Below are 22,445 nucleotides of genomic sequence, written 5' to 3'. Positions count from 1 at the left end.
TTTAAAATCAGCACAAAAAATAATTGAAAATGATATGTAATGTCCAAATAATCACAACTTGTGAACTTGAAATCATCGGGACAAGAAATTTTGTGAGACAGTTCAGAGAACTGTCTTAAAATGCGTGTAGGGATATAGGCATAGTTTGCATGCAGTGAAGCGTCAAACGATGCGAATTTTCTCTTTGTTTTCAAAAAGTTAATTCGTCGTTTTCTTAACCATGAAATAGATAAATCATAAATCTCGTGAGATGACAAACGAGATCTTTCAAAAAGAAAATGAGCATTGTTTAAAGCTTTACTGCGTGCGAACCATGCATACATTCCCCTAAATAATATCGAAAAAGATTATTACTTTTTAAGGAATTCTAACTATATGTTTTCAATTGAGAATAGATTATAAAAAACTGCCATAAAGTGCATTATTAATAATGACCATAACACATAGCTGTACCTTGCAAAGATCTTATTGATTCAAATTAGTTTTTTCTAAGATGATATTTTAATTCATTTTTTTCTCGGGTAGAAACATTTTTGTAAAACATCTATCAACTTCAGTTTTTCCTTGTTTTCTTGTGTTATTACTTTTTGATTTTTTTTATAAAGAGAATTTTATTATTGTTGTACATATGTATCTATCGAGACTGATTATGAACATTATAATATTTTATTTCATATTACACAAATGACCATAGGAAAGTATTTCTTGTAATTTTTCATGGTCAAAAATTAGAAATGTACCTGTATAAGACATATTTTCTAATCTATCATATTAAAGAAAAAAGAATTCGAATAAGTCGAATTTTGTATAAGTTACTTTTTGTATCATCAATATAACATTTATTTTTTCTACTTTGTTAACGCTTTAGAGAACTGATTTGTAAACAATTAATTATGTGTAGGCCTGTTTTCAAGATCCCGAACTTATGCAAAGCCAAATTTTTAAATTCGCAAAATTTAACTAAAAGAATAATTGCTGATGAGAGATTGGCTTCAAAATTTTCTATATACCGAAAAATCAAAGGGATAATGTTACTGTCTCCGTGAAAGTAATAAAAAATATCTACAAGCAATAGAAAGATATATCGACGACTCAGAATATAAATCGAACAACTCGATTTTTTTTACAAAAATTTCTTTGTTCTCTTTTCAAATACTTCTTTATACCCTCTACCTTCCCTGTGAATATTATACTGGAACGAAAGATAATTATTTACAAAGTTAAGGAGATTTTAAATGTCAAAAAACCTATACTCTGCATGTAAAATCTCAGCTTCAAATCGCTCTCTTGTAAAATTTGCCTACTGCGAGTTATTCGTTTCTTATTCTGAGCGGTCGATATATACCTATAAACATTTTGTCATTATTTAAAGGTAACTTTTTATTCCATTTCATATAAAGCTAAATTTAAATATAACCTTGCACATACACATACGACTTAGGCCGAGAGACGGATTACTCAGAAACTGATGGAAATGTAATCTGATTATTACTTTGATTACTATTGCGTTAATCCGTATTTCGGCTTAAGTCGCAAGTGTACCTAGCTAGAGCATAAGAAAAGACCAAGAGTTTCGACTATCCACCTAGAATCATCCGATTTGCAGGAAGGATTGTCCTCCTTCGAGATAAACATTATTTTTCAAATTAACCATATTTTACCAATTGTATTGTTTAAAATATACTACATTTCTTCATTTTATTACTTAGTTTAAAAAATCACGTCGTCTTTTCAAGAAAATCAAAACAATTCACCTTATTTATTTAATTCCTATTCAACACTGATTCACTTCCATGATGGACCGTTCTTTACCTTATTTAATATGGACGTTGCATCCTTCACAGTACATGCTTGCAATTATACCTATTTCTGTTATAAATTTCTCTAAATAATACTTTAAATATAATAAAGTAAAAAATGTACATATATATACAGGTAATATTAATAGGGGAAAGTGTCCATGCTTGATACCATTGGAAGCTTCGTAATGACTAAATTTTCTATGTTTCACAATATATATATTACTCATCGCAACCATATTTTAAAAACTATAGGAAAGTGGCCAGTTTTTACGATATATTGCGGAGTCATGTTTATTGAGAAACATAGGAGAAATGTAATCCTTACGAAGCTTCCAATGGTATCAAGCATGGGCACTTTCCCTTACTAAAGTTCCAATTAGCATATTCAAAAATATTAAAAATTGGTTTAGAACCTATAATTTAAGCAAAATATGGAACCATTTTTCTTAATCGAATGATCCCTTCTTCCCATACCTTAAAATCTTACTTTGGAAACCGAGCATTCTGCTAAATTCTACTCTCAATGCTTTCTTTTGATTTTTAGTTAAATCTTAAATATGTTATTATTATAAAAAATGGGTAATAATTACAACTTTTCACCAAATAAATTGTTAGGGTAACTGTACGAAATTGCGGCGTAGTTGCATATAAGCGCCAAAATCTTAAGTTTGAAATGTATTATTTTTGATACAAATTGATTTTTTTGTTACTTCTTTTTTTAAGGAGTGTTGCTTTTGGTAATTTGTAGATAATTTATTGTCCTTGTTTTCTCTAAAAAACATTCTTAATATATTTTAAAATGAATAGAAATATACACACAGCTTTAGGTAATATTTTGGCCACTCTGATTATCGTACTTCCTATCTCTTCCGGAGTTCTTCCAAAGTCTTTTTCACATCATCTCGCTCGTCGAAGCGACATGTTTCGTTATTTTTTGCATTGTATGATCTCTAGAGTATAAAAAAACACTAAAAGTTCATGAAAATTTGAGGAACAAAAGAAATGGCCGAAATTGCAAACTGGCCGAAATTTGATACCATTACTTCAATTCACAATGCTTTTAACTTTAGATTAAAAATTGTATTAAGTGTAAATTGTTGCTGAAATTTTTTTATGTTCATTGTAGTTTTTAAAATCGTAAATTTATAATAAAATTATTTTAAACATTTAATTAAAAGAAGTTGAACAGCTCATTGTCACCATGAGGAAAATAAATTAACTGAATCTTAAAAGAATATTTTAGTCGATTTTATAACTCATAGTAAATTTTATATAACACTTTCACCTTTTTTGAAAACAAATCATATATGGATTTAAAAAACAACATTTAAAACCAGTATAATAAAGATTAAACTAAACTCTCTTTACGTTGAATTGAATTTTAGTGAGTGCATTATGTCACGTTTGATAAAAACAAATCTTCATTTTATTTAAATATATTGTTATAATTTTTCACTTCTGTTTAAATAAATACATATCTTTTCACTTATTTAACTTGTTTATAAACAAATGTTTGAAATATTTGAAGATTTTGAATACTATAAAGGGGTAAAATTAACTCTTTCTCTCTGTATGTTTCTCACAATTGTTTCTTCAGGAAGTCACCCGAAATCCGTGCACTAGCAAAGGGATGAGAATCTGGCAAACATGAAGATGTTCCCACAATTAAATATGTATTTTGCCCTAGCACTTCATTCACATGAAAAAGCACCGTTTCAGACGAATGAAAGGGGTTGTTAAAATGTTCCCCAAAATTAAATAATTGTATGCAAATCATAAGCTTAATATTTATGCGATGTGGGGCTCTTCCTAAATGAATTTGCGATACATTGTGTTTAATTAGTTACAATTTAGCGCCTCTTATCCCGTCGGTTTAACACTTTGCCATATGAATTGGGGAAAAGGACACTTACTCAGTTCTCAATTGCTGCTTCCACACCAATTAATTGTTCATTTAATTTGATTTTTTTCGTGGTGTTAAATCCTGAGGATGATATCCGGTTGTTGGTACAAGAGTGTGGTTTTTCTATCACACTCTTCACCTTCAACAGCCGGGTGAGAGTTTTCCAAAGCACTTTTTTCCCAGCAAGAAAGGTGTGCTGAAGCTGGATGGAAAAGTGGTGAAAAGTTGAGGAAACTACTACTGAGTGGCTACACAATCAGCTGTTTTTCACACACGCACGACAATTTTACAAGAATTTTCCCACGTTTTTCGTGCATACATTTTTTTCTGCACACGAGCTTCTTACACAAGAATTCACTTCATGAAATCACTCTTTTTACTATTAAACCACTTTCACACATTCACACACAAGTCCTTTATGAACTTTTTTTTCTATTTCTTTTCTTATATCCTATAGTGTGTTTCTTTTTGTGTTCTCTAAGCTGTATTTCCTTGAGTTGTTTTTGGAGGGAAGATTCTCATAGTACAAGAGGATAATTCACCTTTAATTTTATTGTTTGTGTTTAACACTGAATTGAAATCACGCTGGGTTGTTTGAGGTACAAAAAAAATAGTTAAAAATAGAATCACCTTGCAAAATTGAACTTTCACTGACCGGTAGCTAAAGGTCACGTTGAAGTTTACACGAGAGGGTGGTTTTGTTGCAAAAAAAAACGAGGAAGATGCATAAAAATTCTCAGCCAAAAAACCCGCCAAAAAAATTGGACCGAAAGAAAGTCTTTGCCAAACGCGCACGATGGAATTGTGTTTGAGTAAGATTTTGAATTTTGAATATAGCGGACCACCGAGCGCCTTGCCGACGTCTTAGGATTGAGGAGAGCTGACTTCAACTATTCCTCAGCATTTGCCCGAGCCACTCGCCGTATATCACACTTGATTGTATTTTATGCTAATATGTGGAAGGCAATACACATACTCATATCTCTCTTCCACACAACCCTCCTGCGTCTTCTCATTTTTACCCAACACAACACCCACACCACCCGCCTTTTTTCGCTCCTTCATTCCGCGCTCTCTTCTGCCCAAAACCCCCTTTGGTAGACACTCCACATTTTCTTACGCCACATCTCCTACCACCCCTTTCCACCACCCCCCTCGCGCGTGTGTATGTGTTGTATTAATGTGTACAGGCTCGAGGTAAGGGCTACACTTTCCACTTGTTCCATCTAATCCTCCCTCCCTCCCTGCCTGGTTCTCCTCCACGTGTGTGTTCCAATGGGAATGACTAAAGTCCTAAAGACACAACTCACCCTTTTGGTCGCCTCATTATTCGGGCACGTGTGTGTGTGTGTGCATATAACCCCTGCACACCCTGCCCCTCTTTGAAAAAAAATTTACCTCCTTCGCGTCCTTTTTCGCCATCTACATAGTGTGTTTATTTTGTTGCCATCTCTTTGGCCAAAAGAGAGGAGAAAAAAACCACCTTCTCCATCGACAAACACACACACACACATACCAAAGACCTTCCCCTCAGCCACCCATGTGCTCCCCCATACCCCTCACAATTTGTGTATGATTGAAAAACAGAAAGAGAGACCGTAAGATGTACAGAAGACATTATTAGGTGGGGTCCCCCTTCCCCTACCCCCTCCAACAACCCCCTCGGCGCACATATACGTGTGACCACCACCCCTCCGCACCTATCCTGTGTTAATGAATCCGATTAGACGGGGAGTTTGGGTTAGAGAACACACACAAATCTTACACGCGTGTTCAGAAACTCATCCCCCCACACCATCGAAAAAAAAACCTTCCCCTCCATCTTAAGGCGCGTGTTATTTTCTTCTTGTATTAAAAATTCCCCTTCAGCTACTCATTTAAGTTCTGCGAGGGAGAAAGACACAACTACAAATGGTCAGAGGCCAGTGACAAGAGGGAGATGGACAATTGGAGGAGAGGGAAAAAATAAGGGGGAAGTTTTTTCCCCGTCCATCTCATTCACTCCCACCCCTTCCATGATCTGTGCTTTTTATCGCTTTTTTGGGTGATTTTTCTTGGTCAGCGCATGCGTTTTTTCCACCCCCACCCCCTGCCACATAAGTGGCATCAAGTTGGGGAGAGACAGAGAAAAATTATAAAATGCGGGGTGGTAGGTGCGGTGGGGAGGGCAAATGAATGCGAGAAAGAGAAAAAACGTCTCACGATGGACGCAATGTGTAAAAGGATAAACCCTTACAGTTGGAAGAAAACACCAACGAGGGGAGTCTTGGAAGGGGAGGGGGTGTGATACTCTCAAACCCCTTGCCACATGGCATCTCGCATCATCACGTACTCGGCATATGGGACATGAGGGAGATGCTGCGAGCACAAGTCGCCAATTCCACCCATTGTGGAGCGCCCACTCATCAACCCCTTGTCTTCAGCTCCCAGGGGCGGGGGGGGGAGGTGTGAGAGAGAGATGAAAAAACACATGGGGTGAAAGCGCGTCTTCGGGAAAGATTTTAATTCGTGCCATGCAGAATCTTATATGCTCGAGTGTTTTTCACCATCTCTTTCGGCCATGATGGGTAAGGCTTCTTAAGTCACCTCATCTCCACCCCCTCTCCCTCCACATCCCTTAAGCATATATATATATTTTCCACCAGGACCAATTTCATATAACAAATGCCAACGGTTATGAAGCAAAGTGTTGTGTCTCTTTGTTTTTTTTTCATTGGAAAGTGGAGATGCTCGAAAAAAAAACCACCCTCGTATGGCAATATTTTACGAGATACACCACCCTTAAATGTGGTCATCTGTTTAAAATTTCCATAAGAAGTCTCCAACCACATTCATCTTCCGAACAAAAACCACGCACACCACACGAATCTCCTGCTGGACAGGGTCTTTATCACTGGCACATGTGGAAGAGGTGAATGTGGGCAAATATTTGCTGAACACAGGATAGAGAAATTGGCCGCAGGGACACGAAAAAGCGATTATAAGGGAAGAAAGCACGGGAGGCACGAAAGTACAGGTCCACTGTGAGGTGGACGTCGGATTGAAGATCCTCGTGCATTCTCGAGTACGCCAAAGTGGCGGGAAATTGTGCGCCAGGGAGGGGGCCATCGTTTTCCCATACCCCCGGAAAATCTGGGAGGGTGACACTGAGCCGCAACAATTGTCCACATTGCGCACCACGAGGCTTGCAGACTTCAACGTTTTTTTTTTTTTCTTTTTTCTATTTCACTGACCAACATCCTCACCCCACTACTGCCCCTTTTTTAGATCCATGGTTTTTCCACCCCCGCTCGCAGCACTTTTTTCTACCCTTGCAATTTTCTCCACTTTTCAGCTCCAGAGCAAATGCAACCCTTGGCCGAACAACACCCTTCTTAACCCAAACCACCCCCTTTAGGAAAACCACATGATTTCCACACGTCGAATTTTCCGGCAAACATAGAAAAAAACGAAAGAGCCATAGAAAAAAAAACGGAAACCCGAGGATGTTTCTAGGTGAGTCAGAGCCGACATTTAAAGTCTACCTTTCCAGTATTATGTTCATTTGTGCATGAACTTTTCCTTTCGCACTGAATGTTCTGCTGAATGTCTCTCCAAACACCTAAATTTATGATGAATTTCGACAAGAAAATAGGGAAACAGAGGTACACATATTTGCTGGGATATAGGTTACTTGCACACCGAATGAATGAAATAACATACGGTAGGAAATTACGTTTTCCTTTTGAAATTTCACAATAATAATCTCATAATAGAGCAATAATGCGAATGTTGTTGAAATTGCTTAATTAGTGTCTGATGAATTAATAAATTAACAATTATTATTAAATTTAGTTTATCAGAGAAACCACATTTGAGTATGAAGAATGATGTTCGAATAAATACATTTATAATGCTTCTAAAGCAGTATAACTGATCTCTAATGAAGGTAAAATGATTACCTTTATAAAGCTTTTAAATTTTCTGCCTTTGTCACAACTTTAAGATCTGTAAAATTTCACGAAATCAAAATCCATATCCCTTTCTTTCTCAAACGTTTTTGATATATCTTTACCGTTCTTACGCACTCTAAATTATATTGAACTAAATTAATTTTGTTTTGACGTTCAAAATAAGAAGAAGAATTTGAAGGACTAGAATAGATATATATATATATATTCAATACGTATGTGAAAGAAAGAGACGTGAATTTTGATATCATAAAATTTTCTTGATCTAAAAAGACATGCTTGAAGTAAGGTAAAATGCCCTCGAGTCGACCGGTTCCTCGACTCGACCGGTGATCAATATTTGAATGTTTTAATCAGGGACATGACATTTTCTAACATTTTCTATGTTTCCCATATGTTTCTAGCGAGCCGAACAAACTTTTGAGTTTATTAACTGTTTTCTGTCATTGTAGAATGAATTAGCAAAAACTACTAATACAAAATAGAAGCCAATTTAATAACGAAGAGGCAACCGAAAACCCTAAATTGGCAACTTACGTAGTTTTGGAGATATCTCGTGAAATGTGTACAAAAACAGGTAAAAAATTACACTAAAACCGGTCGCATTTTTCAGAGTTAATGTAACCCCCCCCCCCTCCTGTTTTAATGGTGAATTTCTATAAAATTGTCACTGATTCGTATTTATTTATGGAATAATTGACCTATTAATGTTAGATCATACGCCAACTAGGGGGAGATATTAGGGTCGGAAGAGGTGTACAGCTGAAAATGAAGTGCTTGGAAATCTTTGGAAGTGGAAGTGCCCGAAAATAAAGTCTTCTCTGGCTAACTTCGTATTTTGCAGACTATATGCTACTTTCAGCTCAGATTTTTAATTCAAGTGACAGTATAATTTGAAAAAAAGTTTGTTGATATTTTACAATGAGATACAATGATAATGAAATGACTGGGAAACCTAAACAGATATTGTAGTGAGACTACTGCCACGCTGGACAACGGGCTTGAAACCTTCGGAGACTATAGGGAAGCATGAAAGAGATTGTCTTGGGATTATCGGCCTCTAGGACTAGTTCGAAGTACACCCTGACCTGTGGCCAGTCTAGGTTAAACAGGCAGATCGAAATGGGTTCCCTGGTCCCCCCATCTTTAGAAGCCAATATTGAGAAAGGAATTTCCTGGGTTGTTGATTTTGATGAGATAGTAGATACTAAATTAATGCTCTTATTGATGATATAAAAATTGAGAAATCCCATTTCTTGATTTTAGTGGTTGCGATACATACTGGTCCGAACTTAAAATTGCGAAAAAGAGTTGTTCAAGAGCTGGATTGGTCGATACCCAACTGCGAAAAACCTTATGCCAATCTAGTGGATCGGTTAAGTGTTGCAATATTAAGGTTAAAACGTTTAGCTGGAGCCTTGTATCGAAAGACAGGTCTGTGATCTCTGATAGATGAACGATAGGCAAATTAGTATTGTTTAGCCCCATGCAACTAAAATTAGACCAACAATTTCTTTCAAGAAGTAAATCCAACTCGGCGCACAAGAAAGAGTAAAATCCAAAGTACAAGATACTTTCCAGTGGTAGTGATCTCCCTCAGGATATTTTGCGATAAAGAACATTTCTGGATCGATTTGTGACAGATGTTGTTGAGAAATGATCTAATACAGCAACAACGGAAAAGGTCTTGGAAAAAAATAGGCAGTGTTGATGCAAATTTTGTGGAATTCCAGGGAAATTATTTGGGCTACTCCACTGCCATCAAATAAGCACAGTGATTAATTCATTAGATTCAATACGCTTATTTTTTTTTAATGAAAAACGTCCGATTTTGGACGAAAGGGCATAAGCTTGCAAGGCGACAATACGAAATCATGCGTTGAACAATAGACACTGCCAAAATTTCAGAAGTTGCATTGGAAAATTCTCCAGAACCTAGAAAATCTTTCAGGACCCTTCAGACTATCATTTGCTTCAATCTTGAAGACTCCTTAAAAGCTGTCCAAAACCAGAAAGACTCTCGAAGACAGTTTCAATAAATTAGAAACAACAATACATTTTTTTTTAGAGACTCTCTCTTCCAAAAATAGCTCCACTAGTGTCTTAGAAAATCCATAGAAAGAAATTCTGTTGGTCGTAAAACACGGATAATATTAAAATATCGTTATCTTAATTAAATATTTCATAATTAAACTATTGATTCCTAAGTATGAGAAGTGCATGGGAGTGCAGGAAGTGCTAGAAATATTGTAGCATTTTTGGGAGTCTTCCGAAATGCTGGAAGTGCGAAGGGGTCTTTTATACAAATTGTAGAAGTGTCTGGGAGTGGTGTACACATTTTCATCCTAATATCTCCCCCTTGTACACCAAATATTAGTGCAAATATAAATAAATTGAATTAATAACTCTACCGGTCGAATTGAGGAACGGATCGGTTTGAGGGCACTTTACCTTATTTAATTTAAATCAATTTTCAATTTGACGCTTCTTGTGTCAGCTTCTACCACGATGATATCCCAAAAACTTCATTTTTTGAGAACAAAATTATGCTATTTTTGCATTAAATCATTTATAAAATTTTGATCTTTAAAAAAAGATCCTGAAATATAAGTGATTTTATTCAAAAATGCACATTTTAAGATACACTTGCACAGTGTCTTCAAAAAATGTCTGTAAATTTCGTCGTGGGCCCTAGATTATATTCAGAAGAGGTGTAGAATTATTACTGTTACAGTTTCGTTACAAGTTCCTTCTTCAGGTAACACGTTTTCTTGGAATAATCTTTACATCTCGTTTCGGAGGTCATATGGTGAATGCTTTGAAGCAGTAATATGCTTGTAAAACGTTATATGACCACTTTTAAAAGAATCTCTCACAAACCATACATTTTACCTAAACCAATTTTAAAAATGCAAAAGTGCAATTAAGAGCTTATACCATATGCAATATATTGTACAAAGATCTACCTGTTTGGCGACAAGCTTGAGACCGATTATCTCATATGCACTTAAGTTTGTATTTAACCATTTATCTGTAAAATCATTCTCAGTCACACTAGAAAAACATATAGGGGAAACCTAGACTAAGTTAAACAGCAAATGAAGTTATTTTTCAATTTACGAAAAATACTTGGATTGATATACTGAATTAGGGGATGTGACCTATACTTACATATTTTTCCTAGTAGAAATTAGGTCAATATTTCTTGCAAAAGTCTCTACACATTAGTAGGAAATTTTCTTTTAATAATTTACTATTTTGAGATTATTTTTGACTTCATTTTCATTCCTGTCATTTAAATTTTAAATTGTGCGTGGATTAATTCCTTTCTTAGGTAGTTACTCTATATAAATAATTGGACAAATGGAATTTGTCTTGTTTTTGTATTTGTTGAAAATACATCCGGTAAAAGCTAATTCCAAAATATGAACATTTTATATATCAATTATTTTTAGTACATTGACTGACTGGATTAAGTTCCTAGAGGTAGTATGGGCATTTTTTCCAAAAAAGTGTCAAAAAGTGTTTTTCTAATTTTTTTGTGGTTTTTCTTGTACAACGAATTCAGAAAAATTGTACCCCACAAAAAGGAGTTTTATAAATATTTAAGTGTTTCTTACTGTTCGAACTCTACCGAAAGTATAATAGTGCTATTTAAAAAAAAAATGAACATGTTTTAGAAAGAATACGACGAGAACTGCGCAAAACAGTCAAGGCAAGAACCAACACAAAGAAAAGTCGATAATGCAGAAGCACTTGAGAACAGTAGAGTACTAAAAAACATGTTAAATTTTAATTGTAATAGGACCAATTAATTCCCCAAAAACGAATTATATTATTGATATGAATTGATTTATACGAATATTTCTTATCTTGGAGAAATACTACGGTAAAGATATACTAATCAAAAATCTACGATACTTTTTATATGAAATATTTCTTCCTAAAAAAAAGAGTAAAATAATTGTGATCGGCACTCATTGGTTCACGTACTTTTATAATTCAATTGGGTACAAAAAGATTATTCTGAACAGAGTCTAATTCTGTATTTTGAAATTTCTTAACTGTTTCAGATGAATAAAAAAAAGGAAAGTCACGAAAAAGTACAAAACCCATATTTAAAAGAAGGATGGAGTAAGCCCTTTTGGCCACTTAATAAAAAAATTCAAGATATTTGTGAATAAGTGTAACTTCGACATGCATAATATGTTCTACCTATTCTAATATTCTCATGAGTTATTACATCTCATATTTATTTAAAATTCATTTTAAAATAAATGACCAAAAGTATTTAAAGAAGCATAATTGTGTATAGGGGAGACTGGGGCAGATTAGCCAGCAAATGAAATTTTTCATTGCGCATAATTGTAAGAAAAATGTTTGTACACTCTGTACATCGCCTAGGTTTGAAATTGCCATTGACTTATCCCTAATAACGATTTTTGCATAGGGGAGACTGGGGCACATGTAACCATTTTCGATAGATGCGAATTTGAAGTGATTTTCCAAGGACACCGTAATTTTTTGGAAAATCTTTCTTAGCTAATGTTTTACCCTTGGGTATAGGCAATACATCGAAGGTAATGCGGATGCTGGAAAACAATTGAGTTTTCCATAAAAATAAAATTTGTGTCACCGTGCATTTTTCTCTTTTCACAAAATACCTGGGGTAGAAGTAAACACTTTCTGGGGAGAATGTAAACACCCTTTTTTCCACCCTTGAAATTAACTTTGCACCACTTTCGATTATTTTAATTACTTAAGAGATATATAAAGACTGCATATTTTTCAAAAAATCACGACACTTTTTACAAAGAATAATTAAAATAGCAAAAAAAGTAAAAGCATGCATATCAAAGACATTTTTCAATGGAGTTTCCCCATATTTTGACATCATGTGACTTTTTATTGAACACAGCACCACCAATTTTTTCGTAATCTATGAATTATAGATATTTCGCATGAAGGTCAATTTCCCGCTCTTTTACCTACTCATTTTGTGAAATTGAAATTGTCTGTTTACATCTACCCCAAATGCTGTTTTCTGACCAATTATTAATTCTTTTGAAATAATGTGAATCTCAATTTCTCTAGTAAATGCATTAATATAATCCTAAAAGATGTAGGAATGAACTGGTATTGCTACATTTCGATTATTTTACACAGTTTTTTTAATTTCCAGGTGGAGATACAAATGACCAAAATAATCGAAATATCAACATTTTCGGGAAAAATGATTTTTATTTTTAAAGTATTAGGATTATATTGACCAATTCATCTGTGGACATACATCCCCATGGCATCTATGAATGCTTATGGGTTTTATCCTCTGGAGTCTTAAAATTAATGAAAAAAATCACAGTGTTTACAACTACCCCAGTTTACTACTGCCCCAGTTCCCCCTAGTCAAAATTTAAAAACGTTTTGTAAGGCGTATTTCTCAACCTAATGGGATCATGTTTGAAAGCGTTAGAAAGGTTTTGGACACGTTGATAAATCTGAATCGGTCCCAGTTGATTATAAATCGGTAATGAACCTATTATGAACCAAAATTAATTTTTATCCTACAGTTAAAATCAGTTAAGAACAAGTAATATTTAAATAAAAAATTACAAATATAAAGAAAACAATATATTTTGTAGTTATTGAATAAGAAATTATCTCGCTTCCAATATTTCCCACTCTTCCTTGAGCAAAGTATATTGTGCAAACATGTAACCCATTTTCATCAAATATTTATACATCCCTTATTTCCCAGTCCAAATATTAAATCCATAATAACCACAGATAAAGGTAAAATTATTGAGTACAGATTTTCCAAATCCACACCCTCTCTAATTTATATGACAAAATTCAATAATTTACCATAGTGATGCACTTTATCAGAATTTTCATCTCCTAACGGAAAAGCATGCATTTTATCATGTTGTGGCTTCTGGGGTATAACATTGAGAAACTCCCCTTTCATTTCACATATTGCTTCCGATGTGTTGTTTCCCCAACTCTCAAAGATTGTATGAGACATCGATGGAGCATGAAAGATTGTGCACTTCTTGGGTTGAGAAATCTTTTCCATTCGGCCGCACAAGCATTGATTCTCCTCAAGAAACCACCCGCATTGATTTGCTATGTGAAAGCAAAGAGAAAAGAGAAAAGTTCCGCCAGTCTTGATGTTAATTAAAATTGAAAAAGATGAAAAATCGCAAGGACAAACAAAAAAAGTATCCCCACCACTCGGTGTTGGAAAAAAATAAACTGAAGAAGCCCCATGGGAAAGGAAAAATATCATATTTATATTTGTATTGTTGCACGATAGCGCGGGTAACATTTTATTGATTAAAAAAGAAAAGAAGGAACAAAAAAAAAACAAATGAAATAACTCATGTATTTCATAATTGCACATCTACATATGCAAATAATTTTCTGAGTTGGCGCTCTATAATTTCCACATTGGAAAAACTCCCGCCCACACCCCACGTGACTTCTTGCGCCCCTCTGGCCACCCAACCCACCCTCACTGCCCGCCAAAAAACTCAACGGCCACCCACCAAACCCGTCAAGATCTTTCCGCAACTCCCTCGACCGCGCACCCCCTCCGACAACTTATAATGTGTATGTGGAATGGCAAGAGGCGACGGGCCCGGGAGGGTACTATGGAGAGGAGTTTGGTTCACTTTCTTGTGTTTCATTTCACCATTCTTATACGATCTATATGGTAGCTCCGCGTGTGTAGTGTATCGTACATTAATGCACTAGGGTATGTGCCTGCACTATTGGCACTGAAGCACCACATTACCGGATTACAGCTAAATCTATGATCATCCAAATCTATAATTAGTAATAAAATCTAATATAATATAAGAAATGTAAAAAAAATCTAAGAATATTTTCAAATAAGATTGCTGTTAATAAGTAAATATTAGGGGAGACTGGGGCAAAAAGTCACAAATCGAAAATTTTAAAATTCAATATATTCCAAGATAAATAAGATAGCGGCTTTAATTTTTTTCCATAGATAGCCTCCATAGGTCTTCTTCAATGTCGTAAATTTGTTAGAATTTGAACAAGGAACTTAGAAAATAAAAAATATCGAAATTTTTAGCCCTATTTTTGAAATATTTTCTGTGCAGAAGATATCAATTATTAGCTACTTATATTAAATTTGATGTAGGGGAGACTGGGGCAAAACTTGTCAAAACGCATATTTAATTCTTTCACGAGCTCTGAGAAAACTTAAACGTTTTATAATGAGCATATTCTTATAGGAAATTTACTGCTCTACAACACTGCAGAAGACTATTTTCCTCTATCTCGAAATAAATGTGATTTTTGAATCATTTTCTAAAAGTCGATTTTCTGGAGATTCTCAAAATTGCTGGGGCAAATTTTGTCAGTCTTCGGATAATTTGTGACGTTTCACTCTCGCAAACGTTAAAAATATCAAATAGACATATTTTTCTAGGAAATTTATTCCTCTACAACTTTGTTGAAGATAATTTTTCTCTATCTTAACGAGAAATGCGCTTAAATTGAGCTAATCAGTATTGATATTTTCTGTAAGCCAAATATTCCAAAAATAGGGCTCAAAATTTCATTATTTTTTATTTTACATAATCCTTCCTCGAATCCTTTGAAACTTTGTAAGTTTAAGAAGGTTCATGAAGGATATCTATAATAAAAATTGCAAGCCTCAGTCTCTTTTATTTAAGAAAATAGTGAATATTGAAATTTTAGTTTTGACAAATTTTGCCCCAGTCTCCCCTACTAGTGAGTATTTCCCAAATTATCTAGATATTCTTTGAATACGAATCCGCTATCTATTTTAGAATTTTACAAAGATTCTTTTCCCCAGAAATCCTTTTATTAAAAACGACCACTTGGGGTAAAAAGTAACAAAAGCTATGGAGCAAAAAGGAACAAAAACCGAAACAATTTCTGATGTCCCACGGTAAAAAGAAACGTCAATGCTATTTGTCGCCGTTTGTTGTTTGCATTGGTCAAACGATTTGCAGTCTTTTGTGAGTTTTTTGTAAAAAAGCTTAAAAATGAAAATATGAAAATATGTAATCTAGGTATTTTACTTAAATTTATGGAATCCCGTAATAAAGCGAATCAAAATGTGATAATATCTTATGTCTGATACTATTTGCCCCAGCAGAATATGAGAATAATCACAAAATTATCTTTTAGAAAACGGCTCGATAAATTTCCTTACAAAATACAAGAAAATGACTTTCACAGAGTTGTAGAGCGTTAAATTTCCTATAAAACTGTGCTAATTAGAAATTTTGGAGGTGCTCGGGTAGCTTTTAAAAAAAATAAAGTATCCGTTTTGTGACTTTTCACCCCAGTCTCCTCTACTGAATTTAGGATTACGAGCATATGCCAAGTATTACTTCCTAATTTGTCACCACTTTCAATGTATACCGTTTCAAATTAGATTTAATTAAAGTTAAAATATCTACAAAATAATTACTATAAAGGAGTAGAAATTTAAAACACACTTGTATAATAGAACTATGGACGTAACTCTGAAGGACGATTTTCGAAAATTTTTCTTAATTACTTATAACCTCGGCGTTCTTTAAAACTAAATTTAAGTACGTACCGTCGTATTTAAAAGATGCTGTAAAGTAATTCAATACTTGTTTCTCTTTATTATTTCACTACAAAGACACCCTGCGAAATTCAGATATGGTCACTTAATTAGATATTCACCACATGAAGTGAACATGTCTGAATTTCGCAGGATGTATAAACTGGTGCATTTATTAGGTGAGATTAATTATAATCTCACCTACTATTTTTTTTCATTAGCTTATTTCTGAACAATGTTTTGCTTCATATCTATCTTCCCATGCAGTCCATCGCCATCTTAAGGTTGTTTTTAACCCTCAAGACGAAATAACGGAAAAGTTCCTCTAGACAATATATTAATGTCATATAATATGGTATTTATAATTAAGAAAAATGGCAAATTTTATTCCGAAAGGTTTAATCAGTAGCCGAGAGATAGAAGATAAATAGGGTACGATGGGGTAATTTGGAATCATATCTAATTTGAAACGTTGAGATTTCCTAACGGTTTTAAATGACAAAAGAAAAAAAACCACGAAGAAGTACTCTCGTATGTGTCTTGTACTTCTTCGTGGTTTTCTATAATTCCAAAAATTTCAAAATAGACATGATTCTGAATTACCCCATCTTACCCTATGTAAATAAAAACATTTCATTATATTAAATCTCTAACATTTAGATCGATAGATTTAGTTTGAGAAAATGAAGATCTTGATACCGTTGTTAATCATAATTATCATTTTCAAACCATTTATCCCTATTGGGGTCGCGGACTTAGGACATCCATGTTAGCAGCCCACGCCTGCCAATCCTACGTCAATTCAGGGAGGTATTCTCGGTCAATCCCAAGGGGCTTCGTTTCCATGCAAGATTCTAAATTTGATTTAGCCACCTTGTCTTAGGTCTGCCTCAAGGCCGACGTCTCTTCGTATAATAGCTTCCATAGCTTTTCTGGAAATCTTTATCACTGTTGTCAATAATTTGTTTAATCATGAATGTGATTTTTTTAAAGAAAATTTCACTTTTCCAAAAATTCCATGGATTTAAAATGTGTTTCGAAATTTCTTTACGTAATTATTAAACAATGGGTTGTTCTAGTTTGCCTTTTTAATCAAAGACTTTATATTTACTGAAATACATAATCATTATTTAAGTATTTTTCGCAATATAAAGAAAAAAATATTTTTATGGATAAAAAAACTCCATAGTCCTCTAAATATAAAATTTTGCTATTCGAAAACATCTGCTTACTTACGGGTTTTATCATCTTTAGGGAGTGACATTAGGTGCAATTGGAATCCTTAGTAAACTCAATATCATTCTTAGATACGGTTTCGAATAATATAAGGGAAAAACCCTTAAAACAACCGCATGAACTCTCAACGATTATCCTAACCTGTCTTCGTACTGTGGCGCTTCAATGTAAACCAAATCAACATCCACTATAATAGGGGAGACTGGGGCAAAAAGTTACAAAACGGATATTTTATTTTTTTACAAGCTGCTCGAGCGCTTCAAAAATTTCTAATTAGCGCAGTTTTATAGGAAATTTACCGCTCTACAACTTTGTGAAAGTAATTTTCCTCTATTTTGTAAGGAAATACGTTTATCGAGCCAATTTCGAAAAGGTAATTTTGTGACTATTCTCAAAAATGCTGGGGCAAATAGTATCAGGCATGTTGGGATATTATTATATTTTGATTTGCTTTGTTACGGGATTCCGTAAATTTGAAAAAATACCTAGAGGACATATTTTCATAGAAACTTTATTCATCCTACACCTTTATAAAACACCGTTTTCTCTGCGAGAAAAGTGAGAAAACGAGAAAAGCGATTTTCAAGCTATTTTACAAAAAAAAAAACACACAAAACACTGCAAATCGTTTGACCAATGCAAACAACAAGCGGCAAGACATGATAATGACGTTTCTTTTCGCGGTAAGACATCAGAAATTGCTTCGCTTTTTTGTTACTTTTTACCCCAAGTGGCCATTTTTAATAAAAGGATTTCTGGGGAAAAGAATCTTTGTAAAATTCTAAAATAGATAGCGGATTTGTACTCAAAGAATATCCAGAAAATTTGGGAAATATTCACCAGTGCATCAATTTTGGAAAATAAGTAGGTAATAATTGTTATCTTCCGCAAGGAAAATATTTCAAAAATAGCGCTAAAAAAATTTTGATATTTTTTATTTTCTAAATTCCTTGTTCGAATTCAAAGAAACTTACGACATTGAAGAAGGTCTATGGAGACTATCTATAGAAAAAAATTTAAGCCGCTATCTTTTTTACCTTGGAAGATGTTGAATTTTTCGATTTGTGACTTTTTGTCCCAGTCTCCCCTACCTTTCTACGAGACTCTTTTTGAGGAGTAAGCCCTTGTTTAACACAGGAACACTGTTAGTATAAATTGGCGTCTCTCCGAAAGACTTCTACGATATCAATTCAAATACCACGGGGACAATTAGGAAAAATTTTAGTGCTAACATCAGTATATTTGTTGTTCGTCATAATTTCCAGAGACCAAACAGTAAAAGATAGTAACTTAGGATAATCACGATAATGACCCCATAAGTCTGTAACCCATCCAATTATTTAATTAATTTAATTATTTTTTTAATAATTGATTTTATTTATTTAATTGAAATAAATATATTTAAATATTTTAATCATTTATTCTCAGCTTATATAACACTACAACAGTGATTTCTTATTTGACTTCTCATGTAACTATCCTTATATAGATAGAGTCATCCATTTATCATTTTCATTTTAATTTGCCTTTCCGTTTGCAGAAAAAAATCTTTATATCCTTTTTTTTATTACTCAAATCACCTTACTCCGATCTCGCTAAACCTATTCAAATTCATTTAAGAAGATTAAGGAGAAGTTCCTAAAACACCCGATGCAGGGTAATCTGTTAGAAAACATATTTAAAAAAATGTATTTTTAGATATTGTAAAGCGAAGTCTTAACCAAATTTCCAGCTGTCAACCAAATCTTAGATGAGAAAATCTGTCATATTTGCTAGGCCGCTTTAATTAGGTTGCGCAAACGATGAGTGAGTTGGACGGAAAGTGGAAGCGGTACCCTAAGCGAAGATGGTAAGTAAAAATGTATAGATGATGATGGCCGGGCGGCCTGAAGAAGGTTGATTTGCATTTCCATTCGAAACCTCCTTCTCATCCTCCAAGCACCGCCACGAGATCCCTGCGCGAACCCCGCGACACCCTCCCTTCGCGCACCCGTCCGTCCATCCCTTGACATTCTTTCGCTTTCTTAATTATTTGTCATATCTCTTTCCGACACACAAAGGTTTTATTTTTACGCGAGGGGTTTGGCGTCTGAGAGAAGCGAGTGAATATATTTATCGTGGAAGATTTTCCACATTGTACACCACACTTTGGGAAGGACGGTTAAGATTTTCCATTTGCTGTGTATGTATCTTCTCGCTTGCTTTTCTTGTATTGGTGGCCGCGAGTTTTCTTCATTCGTTTAATTTTTGTGTTTTCTCTTACTCTCACCCCCTACCCTCAAAGTCAGCGTCCTGAATTCTCACCCTCTTGGTCGCCCTCCTTGAACACGACCCAGGGAAGGAAAGAAGTAAGAACTGGAGGAGAAGGAGTACACAACACATTCACATTTGTTGAGTATTTTGCGCGCACGAAGGATGAAAAATCCTTCGATGGAAAATATCGTTTTCTGATATTTTTCATTACGGGACTCTCCTTAAGAGCCACTCACACATCTAAGAATATCAAGAAATAATACAAATGAGATGCTTTTGGAGAGACCCAAAGAGGCGTAGACTCCAACGGGAAAAACACAAGAAGTATATATGCATGAAAAAAGCGAGAGGGATGCTCGAGGGTACTTTCTACGCGAGAGACGAGGGGAGAGTGTGGTAATTATGTGTATATGTTAATGTATTTAACGATTTTTTAAGCAACCACCCTCGAATTTATTTTCCACACAGCTCCGGAACGCGCGGGTTGGGAAAGGCTAAAAAAGAGCCATACCCTTCCTTTAGCGAAATGAGAAATTTTCAAGAAAGACGCGCAAAAGACGCTGGGACTTAAGAAAAAGGGGTTCTGTAGCAACCACGGAAAGGGGTGGGTGTGTGAAGAGCAGAAGTCCTCGGGAACTTTTTGAAAACTTTGACGAGTATTATGTCCAATTTTTTTCTTTTTGAATACAACACAATATCCCAACATCAAATGCTAAATTTCATCATATGAGTGCTTTTCGATAAAGAATAATTGTCTATTTGGCTCAGGTCACAATCGTTAGATATTTTCAAAAAATTACAAATTCCAAATACTCGAACTGAAACTTTTAAAATACCCTATTTTGTTATTATATAACGTAGGGTGTAAGGAATACTTATAAACACTTTCAATGTACCATTTTTGGATATGAAATTTGGACATCTCTCTTTATAGAAAAAGATAGACTACAAAAAAAAATGTCATACTAATATTTTAGTAGATATATTAAATAAATTTCAACATTTTGACAAAAGTGTCAATGGGGGTTCCCTGTCGAATAGGTTATCCCTTGTCCCTACATATATATTTGTCGTAACTGTTATAAATGACTAAAAACGAAATAATGATTCTAAGGAAGAAATTTATGCAATGCTTTCGAAAATACTCATTTTTGGGATAATGAATAATTGATCTAGGAATTTTGCTATAAACAGAGAGCTAATACAGAACTTGGTTAATTATTAAATAATGGTTCATATTCGTTTAGCAAAAGCCTTGGAGAAAATTCAGTTGCATGGAAGTGCCCCACCTTCCCTTAAGGGGTTACGTAGGTCACACATATTTAAAAAAAAAACGACATATTTTATATTTTTGAGATTTTTATTTCAAAATTTAAAAACAAAATCAGCCATTGGGATCTGATTTTTGGAGACGGATTTTGAAAAGAACTTACTTTATGATGGGCAAGATTTTTCATAGTAGGGTGGAGTCATCACTAATGGAAGTTCATGGACAGTATGGTGTTTCAAAAGGAAAAAAATGCCACTAATCTTAAGGTGCTCTACATGATGAAACAATAGAGTTTTTCTTCGACGACCATAATGATCGGACGCTGTTTAGAATTAGCTTAACGGCTCTCTCTGTAGTGTAAAATCAGAAAATTGTTCTACATAGTGGATTGTTTATCTACCTCTAAACAGCGTCTGATCATATGGCCGTCGAAAAAAAAATTCTTGTCTCATTATGTAGAGCACCCGGAGAATAGTGACATTTTTTATTCTTTTTTGAAACTTTCTAAAGGACAGCTTGCAAAAACCTTAAATTCTTATCTAAAACAGATTTCGAAAACTCACAAGATTGTTAATCACCTCATAAATTGATAATTTTATGATTTTTCGAAATCGGTTTTAGGTGAGAACTTAAGATTCTTGTAAGCTGTCCACAAGTGTATAACGTCCATAAGTGATGGCTCCACCTTATATTTATCTGACGTAAAAAAACTAAATATTTCTGGATTAGCAAAATTCGTACTTAAACGTTGGATTTTTTTACCTAGATCACAAGTTATTTTACGAGACGAAACAAGGTGTAAAATACGCCAAAATGGTAAGTTTTGTATAAATTTCTCCCAAAATTCCAAATTTCATTTAAAAAAATGTAGCTTTAAAGTACGAGTTTAACTTTTAAGTTAACAGGAAATATTTGGTTTTTGGATTTCAGATGACCCAATTCTGAGAGAAATCTTGTCCATCACAAAGTAAGTTTTCTCAAAAAAGTCCTTGAAAATCAGTCCACAACAGTTAAATTTTTAAAATTTTCAAATGAAAATTTCAAAAATAATATATAAATGTTGTAATTTTATGTGATTAATAACTTGAAATAAAATAAAAAATTATTATAGAAAAAAATTAGAAAAATTACACTGTTTTTCTATCTTATTGACCCACATAACCCCTTAACCCTTTAAGGACGATTGGAACACCGGTGCCCCATAAAGAAAATAAAATTTTCCTAACTACCTAAAGTTATTTTTTTCTTATGTCTGTACATAATTGTAAAGTAGAAAGATTGAAGGAATCTAGAATATTTTTTGCAAGTCTCTAGCTATTTGCTATGTAGTAAATATTTAAACTCAAAAATGGCGAATTTTTAAATTCTCAAATTCATAATTGATTTTATTTATTTTTATACTTTCAATTTTTTTAAGCAAAACCCTTTTGGCAAT

At 34.1% G+C, this 22,445-nt stretch overlaps 1 protein-coding gene across 2 annotated transcripts in view; it reads right to left on the bottom strand.

The window, feature by feature from the left end:
• LOC129803166 (protein jim lovell) overlaps positions 1 to 22,445 on the bottom strand; it is a 70,465-nt gene that overhangs the window by 20,148 nt on the left and 27,872 nt on the right. Inside the window, exon 2 of one of the 2 annotated variants that reach the window (XM_055849534.1) lies at positions 3,716 to 3,907. The exons of the other annotated variant lie outside the window; for it this stretch is intronic. The gene's annotated coding sequence lies outside the window, so the exon portion shown is untranslated. The remainder of the gene's footprint in view (positions 1 to 3,715; positions 3,908 to 22,445) is intronic. 2 annotated transcript variants of the gene reach the window in all.

Source organism: Phlebotomus papatasi, chromosome 2 (genome assembly GCF_024763615.1).
Source record: "Phlebotomus papatasi isolate M1 chromosome 2, Ppap_2.1, whole genome shotgun sequence".
NCBI lineage: Eukaryota > Metazoa > Arthropoda > Insecta > Diptera > Psychodidae > Phlebotomus > Phlebotomus papatasi.
Note: the sequence above shows the minus strand (reverse complement) of the source record. Positions and strands in the feature narration are given on the sequence as shown.